This window comes from Schistocerca serialis, chromosome 9, assembly GCF_023864345.2.
Source record: "Schistocerca serialis cubense isolate TAMUIC-IGC-003099 chromosome 9, iqSchSeri2.2, whole genome shotgun sequence".
Lineage (NCBI taxonomy): Eukaryota > Metazoa > Arthropoda > Insecta > Orthoptera > Acrididae > Schistocerca > Schistocerca serialis.
Window position 1 is genome coordinate 366,949,127 of NC_064646.1, and position 15,879 is coordinate 366,965,005.

A 15,879-nucleotide genomic window follows, 5' to 3' on the forward strand; every position below is an offset into this window, starting at 1 on the left:
GTTGCAGTTGTTACTCGGAGATGAAGAGGTTTGCACAGGAGAGAGTAGCATGGAGAGCTGCATCAAACCAGTCTTTGGACAGAAGATCATAATAACAACAACACGTACGATCAAGACTTCCCACGAAACTCCACTAGTAATTTGTAGGCCTGACACTCACACGTCCGGACTTAAAAAACTATCTTACAAATATCGTCCGATGTTAAGACGAACGCGCAAGAGTGTTTATGTTCCTGCTTACCTGCAGACACAGTTCTACTGCAACACGAATAATGTGCATCACAGTGCGGGACTGAAATGACGCAGCAACTGGAAACGTATTCCAAAATTGAATTATATGGAAAAATGCGATTCTTGTGGGGAAAAATGTCTAAATTACTGACAGATTCATCGTGAAATTCTGGCAGTATACGGATCAATTGCAATGTCGTTTCTGTACATAGTAAAACGATGCCAACACGTTTCTCCAAGGCCACACAGATGTGGGCGATGCCGATGACGAAGTCCGGATCTTGCACCATGCGATTTCCAAATTTTCGGCAAGCTGAAAGAACATCTGGAATGCGGGGAGGAGGGAACGAGATATTTTCCAGCGATGACATCCACACAGCGGGCTTCGAATCGCTCCGAAACTGAGGAGCGGATTTCTATCATCGTGAAATTGAACAACTGGTAGTTCGGAATGTTTTTTTTGCAGAGACTTGGTAGCAGTTTTGAAAAATAGTATCGTATATCTGTGGCACTTTGAAACGCAGTGCAGCATTCAGGTTATTTGGCGTGCCATAAAGCTATGTAATTTAATTTTGGAGGTCACATAGCAGAATCAAAGACTACCGTTTGATTTCAGAATGCGACTTTCGTTCTTCAACCAAGGTGAACGTGGTTGGGTGTTCAACAGATGAAAAGCTGAGAATTATAAGGTATGTGTCACTGTTCAGTAGGACCTCAGAGATCACAAACCATTCGCTATGAAATTTTAGTAATAAGCTCTGCCTGATCTTGAGAATTTCGCTGAACTTCCTCTCTTAATTTTCCGGTGTGCCATTGATTGAAAAATGGTTCAAATGGCTCTGAGCACTATGGGACTCAACTGCTGTGGTCATAAGTCCCCTAGAACTTAGAACTACTTAAACCTAACTAACCTAAGGACATCACTCACATCCATGCCCGAGGCAGGATTCAAACCTGCGACCGTAGCGGTCGTGCGGTTCCAGACTGTAGCGCCTTTAACCGCTCGGCCACTCCGGCCGGCGCCATTGATTAAACTTTCGGAATGAACTCAAAGCATTTTTTATGAACAATTCGTATCAGACCCCCTTTTTTCCTTCAAGAGCTGGTCTCATTAATCCTGCCGAAAGTTTAATACCTCACGCAAACTAGAAAAGATGTGTTTGTCTCGCGAATGGCGCACGTGTAATTGCAGAAACGTATTTTCAAACTCAAAGCGGTAGGGCTACCCACGCAAATTTTAAAATAGTCGTATTGATAACCCAGGACAGCAGAAGCCATAGTTTTTTTATAGTTTCGTATCTCAGTCGGTAAGAACGGAACCCCTAAGAGATCGTTGTCCGTTCGTCTGTCGGTCTGTCTGTCCGATTGTTAAGACCCACATTCTCTCAGGTAAGGTTAGGGATATCAAGTTGAAATTTATGTCACATACTAAGATCTGCGATCCCTTGGCGGCGTAAGAAATTTAACCTTCTATGTCCATGCATTAAGGGGCAACGGCCTTGCCGCAGTGGATACACCGGTTCCCGTGAGATTACCGAAGTTAAGCGCTGTCGGGCGTGGTCGGCACTTGGATGGGTGACCATCGAGGCCGCCATGTGCTGTTGCCATTTTTCGGTGTGCACTCAGCTTCGTGATGCCAACTGAGGAGCTACTCGACCGAATAGTACCGGCTCGGTCAAGAATACCATCATAACGACCAGGAGAGCGGTGTGCTGACCCCTCGCCCCTCCTGTCCGCATCCTCCACTGAGGATGACACGGAGGTCAGATGGTCCCGGTAGGCCACTCGTGGCCTGAAGACGGAGTGAGTGATGTCAATGCATTAAAAATTACGGGCATTTTATGATACTCCCAAACTCACTCATCAAAACCTATAGGGCACTTACCGTTGACCTAGAACCATAAAATTTGCCAAGAAGCAGGGTTTTACAGTATAATTAAAGAAAAAATCCGAAAATTGTTAATTTGTAACTGTTGTTGTTGTTGTTGTTGTGGTCTTCAGTCCTGAGACTGGTTTGATGCAGCTCTCCATGCTACTCTATCCTGTGCAAGCTTTTTCATCTCCCAGTACCTACTGCAACCTACATCCTTCTGAATCTGCTTAGTGTATTCATCTCTTGGTCTCCCTCTACGATTTTTACCCTCCACGCTGCCCTCCAATACTAAATTGGTGATCCCTTGTTGCCTCAGAACATGTCCTACCAACCGATCCCTTCTTCCAGTCAAGTTGTGCCACAAACTTCTCTTCTCCCCAATCCTATTCAATACTTCCTCATTAGTTATGTGATCTACCCATCTAATCTTCAGCATTCTTCTGTAGCACCACATTTCGAAAGCTTCTATTCTCTTCTTGTCCAAACTATTTATCGTCCATGTTTCACTTCCATACATGGCTACACTCCATACAAATACTTTCAGAAATTACTTCCTGACACTTAAATCTATACTCGATGTTAACAAATTTCTCTTCTTCAGAAACACTTTCCTTGCCATTGCCATTCTACATTTTATATCCTCTCTACTTCGACCATCATCAGTTATTTTGCTCCCCAAATAGCAAAACTCCTTTACTACTTTAAGTGTCTCATTTCCTAATCTAATTCCCTCAGCATCACCCGACTTAATTAGATTACATTCCATTATCCTTGTTTTGCTTTTGTTGATGTTCATCTTATATCCTCCTTTCAAGACACTGTCCATTCCATTCAACTGCTCTTCCAAGTCCTTTGCTGTCTCTGACAGAATTACAATGTCATCGGCGAACCTCAAAGTTTTTATTTCTTCTCCATGAATTTTAATACCTACTCCAAATTTTTCTTTTGTTTCCTTTACTGCTTGCTCAATATACAGATTGAACAACATCGGGGAGAGGCTACAACCCTGTCTTACTCCCTTCCCAGCCACTGCTTCCCTTTCATGTCCCTCGACTCTTATAACTGCCATCTGGTTTCTGTACAAATTGTAAATAGCCTTTCGCTCCCTGTATTTTACCCCTGCCACCTTCAGAATTTGAAAGAGAGTATTCCAGTCAACATTGTCAAAAGCTTTCTCTAAGTCTACAAATGCAAGAAACGTAGGTTTGCCTTTCCTTAATCTTTCTTCTAAGATTAGTCGTAAGGTGAGTATTGCCTCACGTGTTCCAGTGTTTCTACGGAAACCAAACTGATCTTCCCCGAGGTTGGCTTCTACTAGTTTTTCCATTCGTCTGTAAAGAATTCGCGTTAGTATTTTGCAGCTGTGACTTATTAAACTGATAGTTCGGTAATTTTCACATCTGTCAACACCTGCTTTCTTTGGGATTGGAATTATTATATTCTCCTTGAAGTCTGAGGGTATTTCGCCTGTTTCATACATCTTGCTCACCAGATGGTAGAGTTTTGTCAGGACTGGCTCTCCCAAGACCGTCAGTAGTTCCAGTGGAATGTTGTCTACTCCGGGGGCCTTGTTTCGACTCAGGTCTTTCAGTGCTCTGTCAAACTCTTCACGCAGTATCATATCTCCCATTTCATCTTCATCTACATCCTCTTCCATTTCCATAATATTGTCCTCAAGTACATCGCCCTTGTATAGACCCTCTATATACTCCTTCCACCTTTCTTCTTTCCCTTCTTTGCTTAGAACTGGGTTTCCATCTGAGCTCTTGATATTCATACAAGTCGTTCTCTTATCTCCAAAGGTCTCTCTAATTTTCCTGTAGGCAGTATCTATCTTACCCCTAGTGAGATAGGCCTCTACATCCTTACATTTGTCCTCTAGCCACCCCTGCTTAGCCATTTTGCACTTCCTGTCGTTCTCATTTTTGAGACGTTTGTATTCCTTTTTGCCTGCTTCATTTACTGCATTTTTATATTTTCTCCTTTCATCAATTAAATTCAATATTTCTTCTGTTACCCAAGGATTTCTACTAGCCCTCGTCTTTTTACCTACTTGATCCTCTGCTGCCTTCGCTACTTCATCCCTCAAAGCTACCCATTCTTCTTCTACTGTATTTCTTTCCCCCATTCCTGTCAGATGTTGCCTTATGCTCTCCCTGAAACTCTGTACAACCTCTGGTTCTTTCAGTTTATCCAGGTCCCATCTCCTTAAATTCCCACCTTTTTGCAGTTTCTTCAGTTTTAATCTACAGGTCATAACCAATAGATGTGGTCAGAGTCCACATCTGCCCCTGGAAATGTCTTACAATTTAAAACCTGATTCCTAAATCTCTGTCTTACCATTATATAATCTATCTGATACCTTTTAGTATCTCCAGGGTTCTTCCATGTATACAACCTTCTTTCATGATTATTTGTAATTATATCACATAAAAATAAACTTTTGCGATTAGAAACTTACATTGCATTGTAATCTGCCAAAAATCTCAGTAACTACTGCAGGGATTTTTATCTTGTTTTCAATAATAAAGAGAGTGACTCACGAGGATGCTTTGTGTGTATAATTTACAAATACTTCGTGCTACGATGAAGTACAGTTCCTTGTCGCCGTGAAATCGATGCATTTGCTGTCTAGAGATAACAGGCGTAAAACCACCTGACTTTTGCGCCACGCTGGCTCATCCTGCAATCCCTGACAGTCTATCTTTACTATGCGTACAGCATCTGTATCGTTTTAAGGTAAAGTAACACTCGTAAGTGATGCACGATTTGACTTCATTTTAGGGATGAGGTTTCAATGTCCCATTCAATATCCATTGAAGTGTTCCACGGAATAATTCGACATTCTCATAACATCGGTAGCCCTATGGCCTTCAGTACCGTTTTCTTCTCAGCAGACTTCCGTCAAGTCGTATCGGTAATCGCAAAAGCAACAAAGCAACGACAGCAAACGAAATCAAACCACCTGCAATTGCCAGTTAGCAAAGCATGTGAATACAACTCCAAAATTAGTAAAGTAAGTGATAAATTACAATAACGAATACAAAATCACACAAAAATTTTAAACTTAAAGCACAAAATTTATACATTCTCGAAATTCTTGGAATTCTTCAGACAGATATCTTGTCAGTACCGATATCGATAGCAGGAGAAAATCGTCGAGACCATCATCTCGGGACGGATGAACTGTCTATTCACATATTTAAGTTTGTACAGAACCCTCGGAGACCGAGCCCTACTCACACTACCCAGATTTTTTGTATTAAATTTTCTTCTTGTTGTTTCGGTCTACGACACTAATTTTGCTTTGATATAGTTCGCCAGACCTGTCTGTTCCCAGATATCTTCTTGATTTCAGCGTAGTGATTACTGCCTACATAACCCACAATTTGGGGCACGGAAAAAGTGGGGGAACTTCTTCGTATGGTATAATTTCATTCAATCTGGATACCGAACATTTTTGCTCGACACTTATCAGTTGCGACTTTTACTCATATCATAGCAGGTATCGTATGGAATGTACTAGGGCGAACTGAAAATTAATGCCTCCGAATTTTTCATGTGAAAAACTGAAAGGTGGCTACACTGAGCCACAGCGCCAGAGATTGGGCCAAAGAGTATTATTCAGCCGCCTCCACTGGCAGTGCTTGCTGAGAAGTAGTGGAGAGTGCTTATTGAGAAGTAGCAGTAGGCAGTGCTTGTTGAGATGTAGCAGTGGTGAGTCGTTGTTGAGAAGTTCCCATGGAGAGTGCTTGTACAGATGTTGTCATATTGTTTTGATGGGTATAGACACCAGATATTGTTGGATTGGGGATGCTGTAATGTGCTTTTCGTCAATATATATGAAGGTAAAAAATTACGTTTTTTTCTCATTATTTCAATGTCTTAAACAATAATGCCTCTTGGTCACAGGTTCAGTCAACAAAGCATCTGGCTCGTGTTCTTGTATTAGACTGCATTTCTGGTTTCTATGTGCAATTATAGTATTTCTGGTTTTTTTAATTACTTCAGTATAAATAGTGTTTAAAATATCTGGTGTTATTGAGGAAGATGTGTACGTTGAATGACACTTCCGCATACAGAACAGTTACACTTGTGTTTTGTTGTTTCGTAGGTTTTATAGTTGCTGGGGACTTAATTAATTGCGTTAACGGAAATTTTCTTTCATTCTTTGTTGTTATTCTATGCAGTCAGATTGCGGAGTAATACTAGTCAGGGCCAACCGGTTACAAGACTGCGTAACCGGACAGACAGCGACGAAAATTAAAATTATTTGCATAAAATTTAATTAAGCCCCCATGCAAAACTCTTAAAATTTTTAGAACCATACTAACGCTATAAATATTCTACATCTTTATTCTTCATAGTTACATGTTTATTTCTCAACGAATACATCTATCCCAACAAGGGACCAATTCGTTGAATGTTTGACTTTGTTGACGGAGCCACGATATCGCCTCTTCCTGCACCGTTTCATCACTCGAGGGTGTTCTATAATTTTTGTAAACAGGTGAAAATCGGATGGGGCAAAGCCGGAACTGTATTGAGGAAGACCTCGCAGAGCTCATTTGTGGTCTGGAATTGTCATGCTGAAGGAGAGAGTGCTCAATGTGTGGATGAACTCTTCGAATTCGAAACTCGGTTACAGCACGCTGTTTCTCACGCAACGACATAGTTACGTTACACACCGGCATGTTGCATGCTACAGTTCGGAGTTCTCTAGCGGCAAACGGTTGCAAATATGTAGACATGAAGAATAAAAGTTTAGAATGTTAATAACGTTTGTTTTATTTAAATAGCTGTAAGAGTTTTTACATAAAAAATTCCGAGGTATTACCTTTCGACATTCCCTCGTATTTAAAATTTGTGAAAATCAACTATCTCTATTATAGATTATGTTTCTGCATTATAGATTCTTAAAACTGAGGTGGAGAGACTGGAGTTGATAAAGACTATCTAGCGCAATCTTTTTATCAACCGTAAGTATCGATACCTCAAGGTACCGATATTTTCCATTCATAATTTTCTTACGATATTACTAATGAGTAAAGTATAGTTAGTCTCGTTCGATATCGTGTCCCTATCAACAATCTGAGTCCTACAGGGTGAACCAAAATTCATGCAGTCGGACGTCACAGCTCGATTCCTTGTATACTAACGGTACACAATTTCGTCCCGTGCATATTTTCGGTAGAAAAACAACAGCAAAGAGTGGCATTATGACAACACTTCAATCACATATCCGACAAGTGCTTTCATTCACATAATGTGCAACAGTTCTGTTCAGTTAGTGTAGTGAGTGGAGTTTTGCGTTAGATTCCAGGTCTGGAAGTAATTTCTTTTCTTTGCTAATTCTTGGCTGTCCAGTAAGGCTGTAGCGTCTACTGTTCTTCAACCACACATATGTTACCACAGTTGGAGAGTAATTCCACCCTATACAAGGCACGTTTGTAGTTTTAATTCCACCCAGACATGTTTCATTGCATTTTGTGCTATATTTAGTGGGTTTCCATGTTCATTTTCCTTCTGTAAAATTGTTGTTACATGTTATCATCTAAAAAAAAACTTTTGGTCCAAAATATATACATTTGTAAAATGCGAAATTAGTGTCAAATACTTTATATTGTCTTGCATACAATACAGAGATGAGACACGTATCAGTGAGCTGAGGCATTTTATGTTGTTTTTCTTTATATGTCTAAAGGTACTAGTTTTGTCGTACATTTGGAAATAAAGTGGACATACGTCACATGAAGCTATTGGATGTTTATGCTAGTAGCCTTAAGTCTGCTATGCAATTTACAGCTTGTCGTTCACAAACGGCAAAACTTTATTTTTATGTTAATTAAGCATTTCGACCGAGAAGCACTATATATCGTGTTATTTGCCGTGTTACAAACAGTTTTTGAAGTTGTGGGATTTTACTTTGTTTGTGTCGAGGTAACACGGTTATTTCTTTCGCTTTTGTCGTTACGCACGCGATCTGTATACATGGGTCAAACACTCAGAAATTTTAGAAGCAGGTATATAGAACATCTCAGAGCACTGAAAAGCAATAGCTCATATTCAACATTTGCAAATCACCTAACAGCATATAATCATCATTCAATTAGCATAGAAACCGACTTAAAAATCCTTAAAACTGATAACAGCGTATATCAAAATTAACAATAGACGAACACTATCACATCCAAAAGTCAGCAGCCCAAGGAAAGAAAGTACTAAACGAATTCACATCACCGTGCAATAAATCTCCCTTTTGCCACAAAAGAAGAACTATATAAATAACGGCCACCCAAAAGCTGCATATGATGACCGTCTAAAATTTAACTCCCTTCTCACTATTCTTCACATCATTCACTCTACATCCCTATCGACATGTTCTTCTCTCTGTCTCTCTCCTCTCTTTATGCACCACAAACGTCAACAACATTTCACAATCGCGTGCCACGTTCCAAACAAACATGCCACGAAACAAATGAACACTACACTACATAGCCACAACAACATGAAATGGGGGCGAAAACCTCTGTGCTTGGTGAACAAATTTCACAAAATGTGTACGTAGTAACAAAAGTGAAAGAAATAAGCCTGTTACCTCGGCACAAACATAGTAAAAACACAACTTCAAAAACTGTAACACGCTAACTAATACTATCTATAGTAATTCTCTGTCGGAAATACTTCATAAACAGAAAAATAATAAAATAAAGTTCTGCTCTTTACAAATTACATGCTGTAAATTGCGTAGTATGTCTAAGGCTACTAGCATAAACATCCAGTGGCTTCATGTGAGGTATGTAAACAAATGTATACATCCACTTTATTTCCAAATGTACTACAAAAGTAGAACCTTTAGACATATCGTAAAGAAAAACAACATAAAATGCCTCAACTCAGTGATACGTGTCTCAACTCTGTACTGCATGCAAAACAATTTAAATATTTTGCAATAATTTCTCATTTTACAAATGTAAAAATTTTGTACCAAAAGTTTCTTTAGAGGTTAACATGTAACAAAAATTTTGCAGAAAGACAATAAAGAAATAAACCCACTGAAGATGGCACAAAAAGTGTTGAAAACGAAACTACAGAGGTTCTTGCATAAGGCGGAATTTCTCTCCAATTTTCTTAGCAAACACGGAAATAAGAAGAACTGACACATTCACAAGATGACTTATAACAATTTTTGACGTTAAAACGAAATACTGCTCAGACATGTCAGAAATATTCCTGAAGAGCAATAATCGGTCAAAAATAAATTCCCTGTCATTCGAGAGAAAAAGTACTGCCTGAAACGTATGAAACCGATGTTAACATGCGTACCGCATCAAGTAAGAACGCTAAATTGTAGTTTAAAATACTCTATTAGTGACAGCGTAACTTTCATTGTGCCGTCATTTCTGTGTTAGTAGACGCTAACTGAACGTGTTTTGTACAACAGTTTCTGTAATTGCTGTATAAGAAATAAGGAGGTAAATACCAACGCACAGTAAAACTAGAAAATAAAAAATAATTACATCTAGACTCGAAATCTAACTCTCCAACTCTACTATTATAACGCAAAACTCTGCCCTCTGTACTGACTGTGCAGCACTGCTACACAGTATTGGATGGAGCTAGGTGCTTACAGCGTTGCGCAATTACCTTTTTGTGAAGTCCCTTATCTGCCGAAAATATGCATGTAAAGAAAATATATTAAAGAAATTTTTGTCCTGTTTATATGCGTACGTATCTAGACCTGCCCCAGCTGTTCTAGTGTTTTTCATTGGTTGGTTGGTTGGTTGGTTGATTTAGGGGAGAGGACCGAAAAGCGAGGTCGTCGATCCCATCGGTTTAGGGAAGGAAGGGGAAGGACGTCGGCCGTGCCCTTTCAGAGGAACCATCCCGGCATTTGTCTGAAGCGATTTTGGGGAAATCACGGGAAACCTAAATCAGGATGGGCGGACGAGAGTTTGAACCGTCGTCCTCTCGAATGCGAATCCAGTATGCTGCGCCACGTCGCTCGGTCTCTGGTGTTTTTAACACTGACTAACGTGTCCAGCCATTATGAAATCTTGAACTTGATTCAATTTAATTTCGGCGCTATTGATACACAGAGATACAGATGCAACAGCTTACGTTGTTAACGGACCGTGAGACTAGCCGTTTAACTGCCAAGGACGCTAGGTCTGACAGAGACATTGTAAGCGTAGCGTGACCGTCGTGGGAAGACACTGGCATTCAGAAGCAAACTCTTTGAATACTGATAAGCTGAAGAGGATACGCGTCAGTAACCGAACAGTGCAAGTTCCCTGAGAAGTACTCCACACAGCGATTACTTCGAAGTGGAAATGTTTCTTCGTCTGTATCTGCGCCCTGCGAACCGCAATTGGGTGATTGCCCGGTTCCTGCAACACGTCGATCTGACATCGTTCGTCGTGGCGTGAAAACCACGTAGCAGCAGTTATTTCCTAAGGTTCTTAATAGAAAAAGTGTGTATTAATGAGGAGATACTCCGCAGAATCGGCGAGGAAAGGAGTATATGGAAAACACTGACAAGAAATTGGACAGGGTGATAGGATGTCTGTTAAGACATCACCATGTGATACTGGAGGGAGCTGTAAAGGGTAAAAACTGTAGAGGAAGACAGTGATTAGAATGCATCCAACAAATAACTGAGGACGTGGGTTGCAAGTGCTACTCTGAGATGAACAGGTTCACACAGATGAGGAATTCGTGGCGGACCGCATCAAACCATCAAACCAATCAAAAGACTGATGACCGATGACAAAAAAAAAACCTAATGATGAAAGCTGATGCCTTCAAAGAGAGCCGAGATGTACCACCGAGGCACTTGCACTCAGGAAGTGATATAACGTTGCTCTCACATTCATCTTCGGGTGCGCTGTTTTCAGTTGTAGACTGTACATTCAGCCCATTAAGGTTTTCTTTAATGCAGGTTAAGCATGTCTGTATATAACACAATTTTTACTCTTGCAATAAAATCGAAACAAACTAATGTGTGGTGATACACTACCAGCCGAAGTAACACTTGAGTTTTTGCATAGTCATGGCCTGTGTAGCCCGTCACAGTGCACTTGTCTATCAAAAAACAATGTCAACTTAATACACTGAAACCGATCACGGTTGTGGAGCTGGGTTTTGTAGGGTAACGTGATGACGCTTAACTCCAAGGAGGATGGTTCGAAAGCTAGAGAGGAATGAAATTTTCAGGAGCAGTTTTCCCCAGTGAAAGGGAGCAGATAAGGTGACGTTAAGTTCCAAATCACCAAATTAGTGAATTAAGTCCCAGAACTCTTCACAGCGTAGTGTGGTGAGCGAATATGATGGTGCTGACAAAATTTAATATAGCAGTCCATCAATGGAGCATTTTAGCATCAGTATTGTTCCAGATACACATCAGTGACTTTCCAGATAATGTTAGACATAGGGAGAAAACTCCTTTTGCTGATGACCACAACGTTGTAATAACAGACAAAACACCAGAACTTCTAGTAGAGAAAGTAAATGCAAATCCTAAAGGATGTGTAGCATTGGTCATCACACATTAAACTTACACTGAAAATAAAGAAAACAGCGTGAATTTATTCTTAAAGGTTGAAGATAATTCTGTAAAATTAAACGTGTGTGTTTTAGGAATTACTATTAACTGTCGTCTGAAACGGAATTAACCCATAAGTACAGTAATAAAAGTAGTCTGCAGCGCGTGGTCTAGTGATTGCCGGCAGTGCAGCTCGGCGTTTTCGGTCAGAGGCTGTCTGCCCTCTGTAATAAAAAGCTGAGTGAAGTATTCAAAGCCAGCCGCGGTGGTCTCGCGGTTCTAGGCGCGCAGTCCGGAACCGAGCGACTGCTACGGTCGCAGGTTCGAATCCTGCCTCGGGCATGGATGTGTGTGATGTCCTTAGGTTAATTAGGTTTAAGTAGTTCTAAGTTCTAGGGGACTGATGACCACAGCTGTTAAGTCCCATAGTGCTCAGAGCCATTTTTGAAGTATTCAAAGACGGACGCTGTCATGTGACATCCTTCCACACCAAATACCGGAAACAATGATGAATAAAATGAAGAAAAGAAATTGGGTAGTGTCGCTGTCTTTTAGACTGCCGGGACGTGGGTTCGATCCCACGTCCGGTCGGAGATTTTCTTCGCTCGAGAATGGGTGTTTTGTTGTCCTCGTTATTTCATCTAATCTTTATCGATGCGCAAGTCGCCAAAGTAGTATCTAATAGAAAGAGTTGCACCATGCGGCCTAATAAATCCACATGGGTCTCTCTGCCAAAAATGTCATACAATCAATTCATTTCACTAGCAAAGGTTATGAGAATGTTGTGTTCTAAAAGACATGTCATCAGTGTGTATCAGACAATGTTTTACAGTTTCATAATATTCCTACGTGCACTCTTCTGTAGATAAAGAATCATTTTTTGGGGTGCCATGGACAAAATATGGACACAGCCTTCAAATTACAGGGAAGGGCTACTACAATAAAAACGAAAAACAGCAACCGAGTTTCTGTAAAGATAAGTTTAAACAGCTGGGGATTCTAATTGTATTAATGGCAAAATCTACCAGTTTACTTTGCACGTCAAGAAGAACATCAGTAATTATCTCACAAACAGCGCCATTCATGAACATGGACCACGTGGCAGAATTAACTTACGTTCACCAAGAGTAAATAAAGGAAAGACAAAACAGCATTTTCTACAGGGGAATAAAATTGTACAGTGTGTTGCCCACTAGGATTAAAGAAACAGCCAACATTAAACCCCTAAAAAAGTCAATTGAAGTGCGCCTCTTAAATAACTCTTAGCACAAAGTCGAGGAATACTTGTAACACGGAGTAGGGAATGGTGGAAAAATTAACATTATTTATTAATATATAACTATAATTCTACTGTAAACTGTCATACTTTAATGAATCTTACTGTAAAATCGTATGTTCAGCATCTGTGAAGGATAATTCTGGCTTCTTTCCATTTTATTGAGGTCAACGTATCATTCATTGTGATGAGGTACTGACTCACCGGTAATTTCCAAGGATGATTGCCTATCGAAGTGGTGGGGTCCAAACGACACATATCGAACCTGCGATCGTAAATCGATCATGCGACTCTGGTGGCGGGCGTTATGAGTATGTTTATGGTGGTCGCTACAACAACGACAAAAGAAGAGCTTTACAAAAATACTTATAATTGCAAAGTAGACGACTTACCTTACTCGTCATCGGTGTTGGAATCATGTGAAACTCCGTTACGGTGGTCTGGATGGATGATTTGGAAGATCAATCTTCCTCATACTCGTTCGTTTTCCGCACTGTCCACAATGAAATTGTAAACGGTATTTCAGCATCGAAACTGTTCTTACGAAGTTTTACACACTTCGCACCGCCACAGTCTACACAGTCCCTTCTTTCCTCGTCCAGCAGTACTCCATATTTGCGACAAAAAGTCGATCAATTTTCTACGTTGGATAAATATGGAATTAGATTTTTACATGTGAGAGAATCCGCCGAAGAAACGTCAAGAGCACCAGACATCCCACTCACTAACCACATAAATCTTCTGGGATTCTCTAGCAATTCACAAATAATTGGTGGAGGTACGTAATTTAGAGCAACTAAGGGAACGACGGGAAACGGATAAAAATGACGATCACAAATAACTGATCACAACGCCCGCCACCAGAGTCGCATGATCGATTTACGATCGCACGTTCGATATGTTTCGTTTGGACCCAGCGACTTCGATATGCAATCATTCTTGGAAATTACCGCTTCTCATGTATAGAAATCATTAGAAATTAACACATATACATGTTGGTATCTGTTCCCGAGAAAACCAGTTATACCGAAATATTCTAGAATGGGGATGGAAATATGGGAGAATGATTGTCGCGGATTAGTAGGAAAAAATATTTTGAAATTGGTGTGGCGTACCTGCAGTCTTGTGCATCATCGCTCAATCCTTACCTCGATAGCACATAAGAGCTTATTCCATGTTTACCAGCTTTCACAGACTGCTTTACCGAGATATGTTTTCTCGTCTCATGATGTGCAAAGATTATTATAACCTTTTTTTGTTTAGTTGTTATGGCTTCTAGCATACATATTTCTTAGCCGTCACAAATTAAAAGCATTTATTGTAAACTTATGCATCAACAGATATTGTTTTTCACTGTTTACAATGATATTTGCATATAATAAATCGGAAGAAACACATAACATCTCTGTATAAACTAGGAGACGTTATATGTTGGTAATATCTCTGGTGTAGTTTCTAAGCAGTTAATTTGTTAAGCTCAAGTGAAGTGCTCCCGAGGAATGTACAGAGCGAACAGCAGAACGCTGCTGCAGCAGAATTCTAGAATACTGTTCCGTTGTTTGCAGTTCTTTTTCATAGCAGACATAATAGCCGACATTAAAAAATTCACAGTCACTCTGCTAGGATCGAGATAGGTTGCTAAAACCAGTACAAAAAACAGAAATGCTTGGGGAACTTAAATGGGAATCTTCGGAAGAAACTTGTAATTCGAAGCTGACTGTGGACCACAATGCTGCCACGAACATATATTTTATGTAGGGACCATGAGAGAAATATAACAGAAGCTAAGCAGCCTAAAGAGGCATTTAGACAGTCCTTTTTCTCCCGCTCAATTCGCGAATGCTATAGGAAAGAAATTCGATAATACTGATATGTATCCTTCGCTAGGCACTGTACGTAATATTTGTTTAGAAGCATGTCGCATAATTTCTAAAATATTTCTTCTTGCTAATACACTAAAAGTGGACTGCAGTTAAACTGATGCACTTAGAACATTCCACTCATTTCGACATCATCTGTTTTCCAAGCGCAATGCAAGTGTGCTACAGACCGGAACTCTTGTCTGATGACGAAGAAACGCTTTCCAACTGCGCCGTAAATAAAATCCGTAATATCTGACGGTTTGTTACGTTGTACTTTCATTCATATATTAGAAATATGGAAACCACGTCCTAACCAGAGAGAGAACAACTCAATATCCTTTCCGGAGAAGGGTTCAGAATTCATGGATTAAATTTAGTAGTTTTTCGCACAAACAGGACAGACAACTGTGAATCAAAAAAATAAAATTAATTTTATTTTATTAGATACGCCTTTCAGGTATTACTTGATTATCTCTATTCTGACGTGGTAAATTACTAGGTTATGGAAACAACTGATCTTATTGTGCATCCAGTTATATGTTAATCTAACTCTTTAGAGTTAATTTTCCTATTCCAATGAAGGCAGGTTCCAACACGTTAATATGTGTTGATTGCAAAATTGAGAAACTGGTACAAGCCGACCTTGGGGAAAGTCAATATGGGTTCCGGAGAAACGAAGGCAGTCTTGGGGTCATAGTGATTCTACGACTCATCTTAGGCAGAAGAAAGGCAAACCTACGGTTATGGCATTTGTAGATCCAGTGCAAGGTTTTGACAGCGTTGATTGCAATACGCTCTTTGCAACGCTCAAGTTACCAGCGATACTAGCTGTACACAGACCAGACTGCATCTGTAGGAATTGTAGGGCATGGAAAGGAAGCAATAGTTGAGCAGGGAGTGAGATGGGGTTGTAGCTTCTGCCTAGTGTTATTGAATTTTTACATTCAGCAGACTGCAAAGGAAATTATGAAGCATTTTTGAAAGGGAATTAAAATTCATGCAGCAGAAATAAAAACTTTGCAGTCGGGCGGTAACATTGTAGTTCTGTCAGAAGGGATTTGGAAGATCATTTGAACCGAATGGATAGTGTCTT

The 15,879-nt window shown here is 40.1% G+C and overlaps 1 protein-coding gene and 1 pseudogene across 1 annotated transcript in view; one reads left to right on the forward strand and one right to left on the reverse strand.

Annotated features, from left to right (window-relative positions):
* The window catches only part of LOC126418568 (aquaporin AQPAn.G-like), a 192,282-nt gene that overhangs the window by 88,213 nt on the left and 88,190 nt on the right, over positions 1-15,879 (reverse strand). The gene's annotated exons all lie outside the window — the stretch shown is intronic.
* Positions 1,721-1,838, forward strand: LOC126420019 (5S ribosomal RNA; annotated as a pseudogene).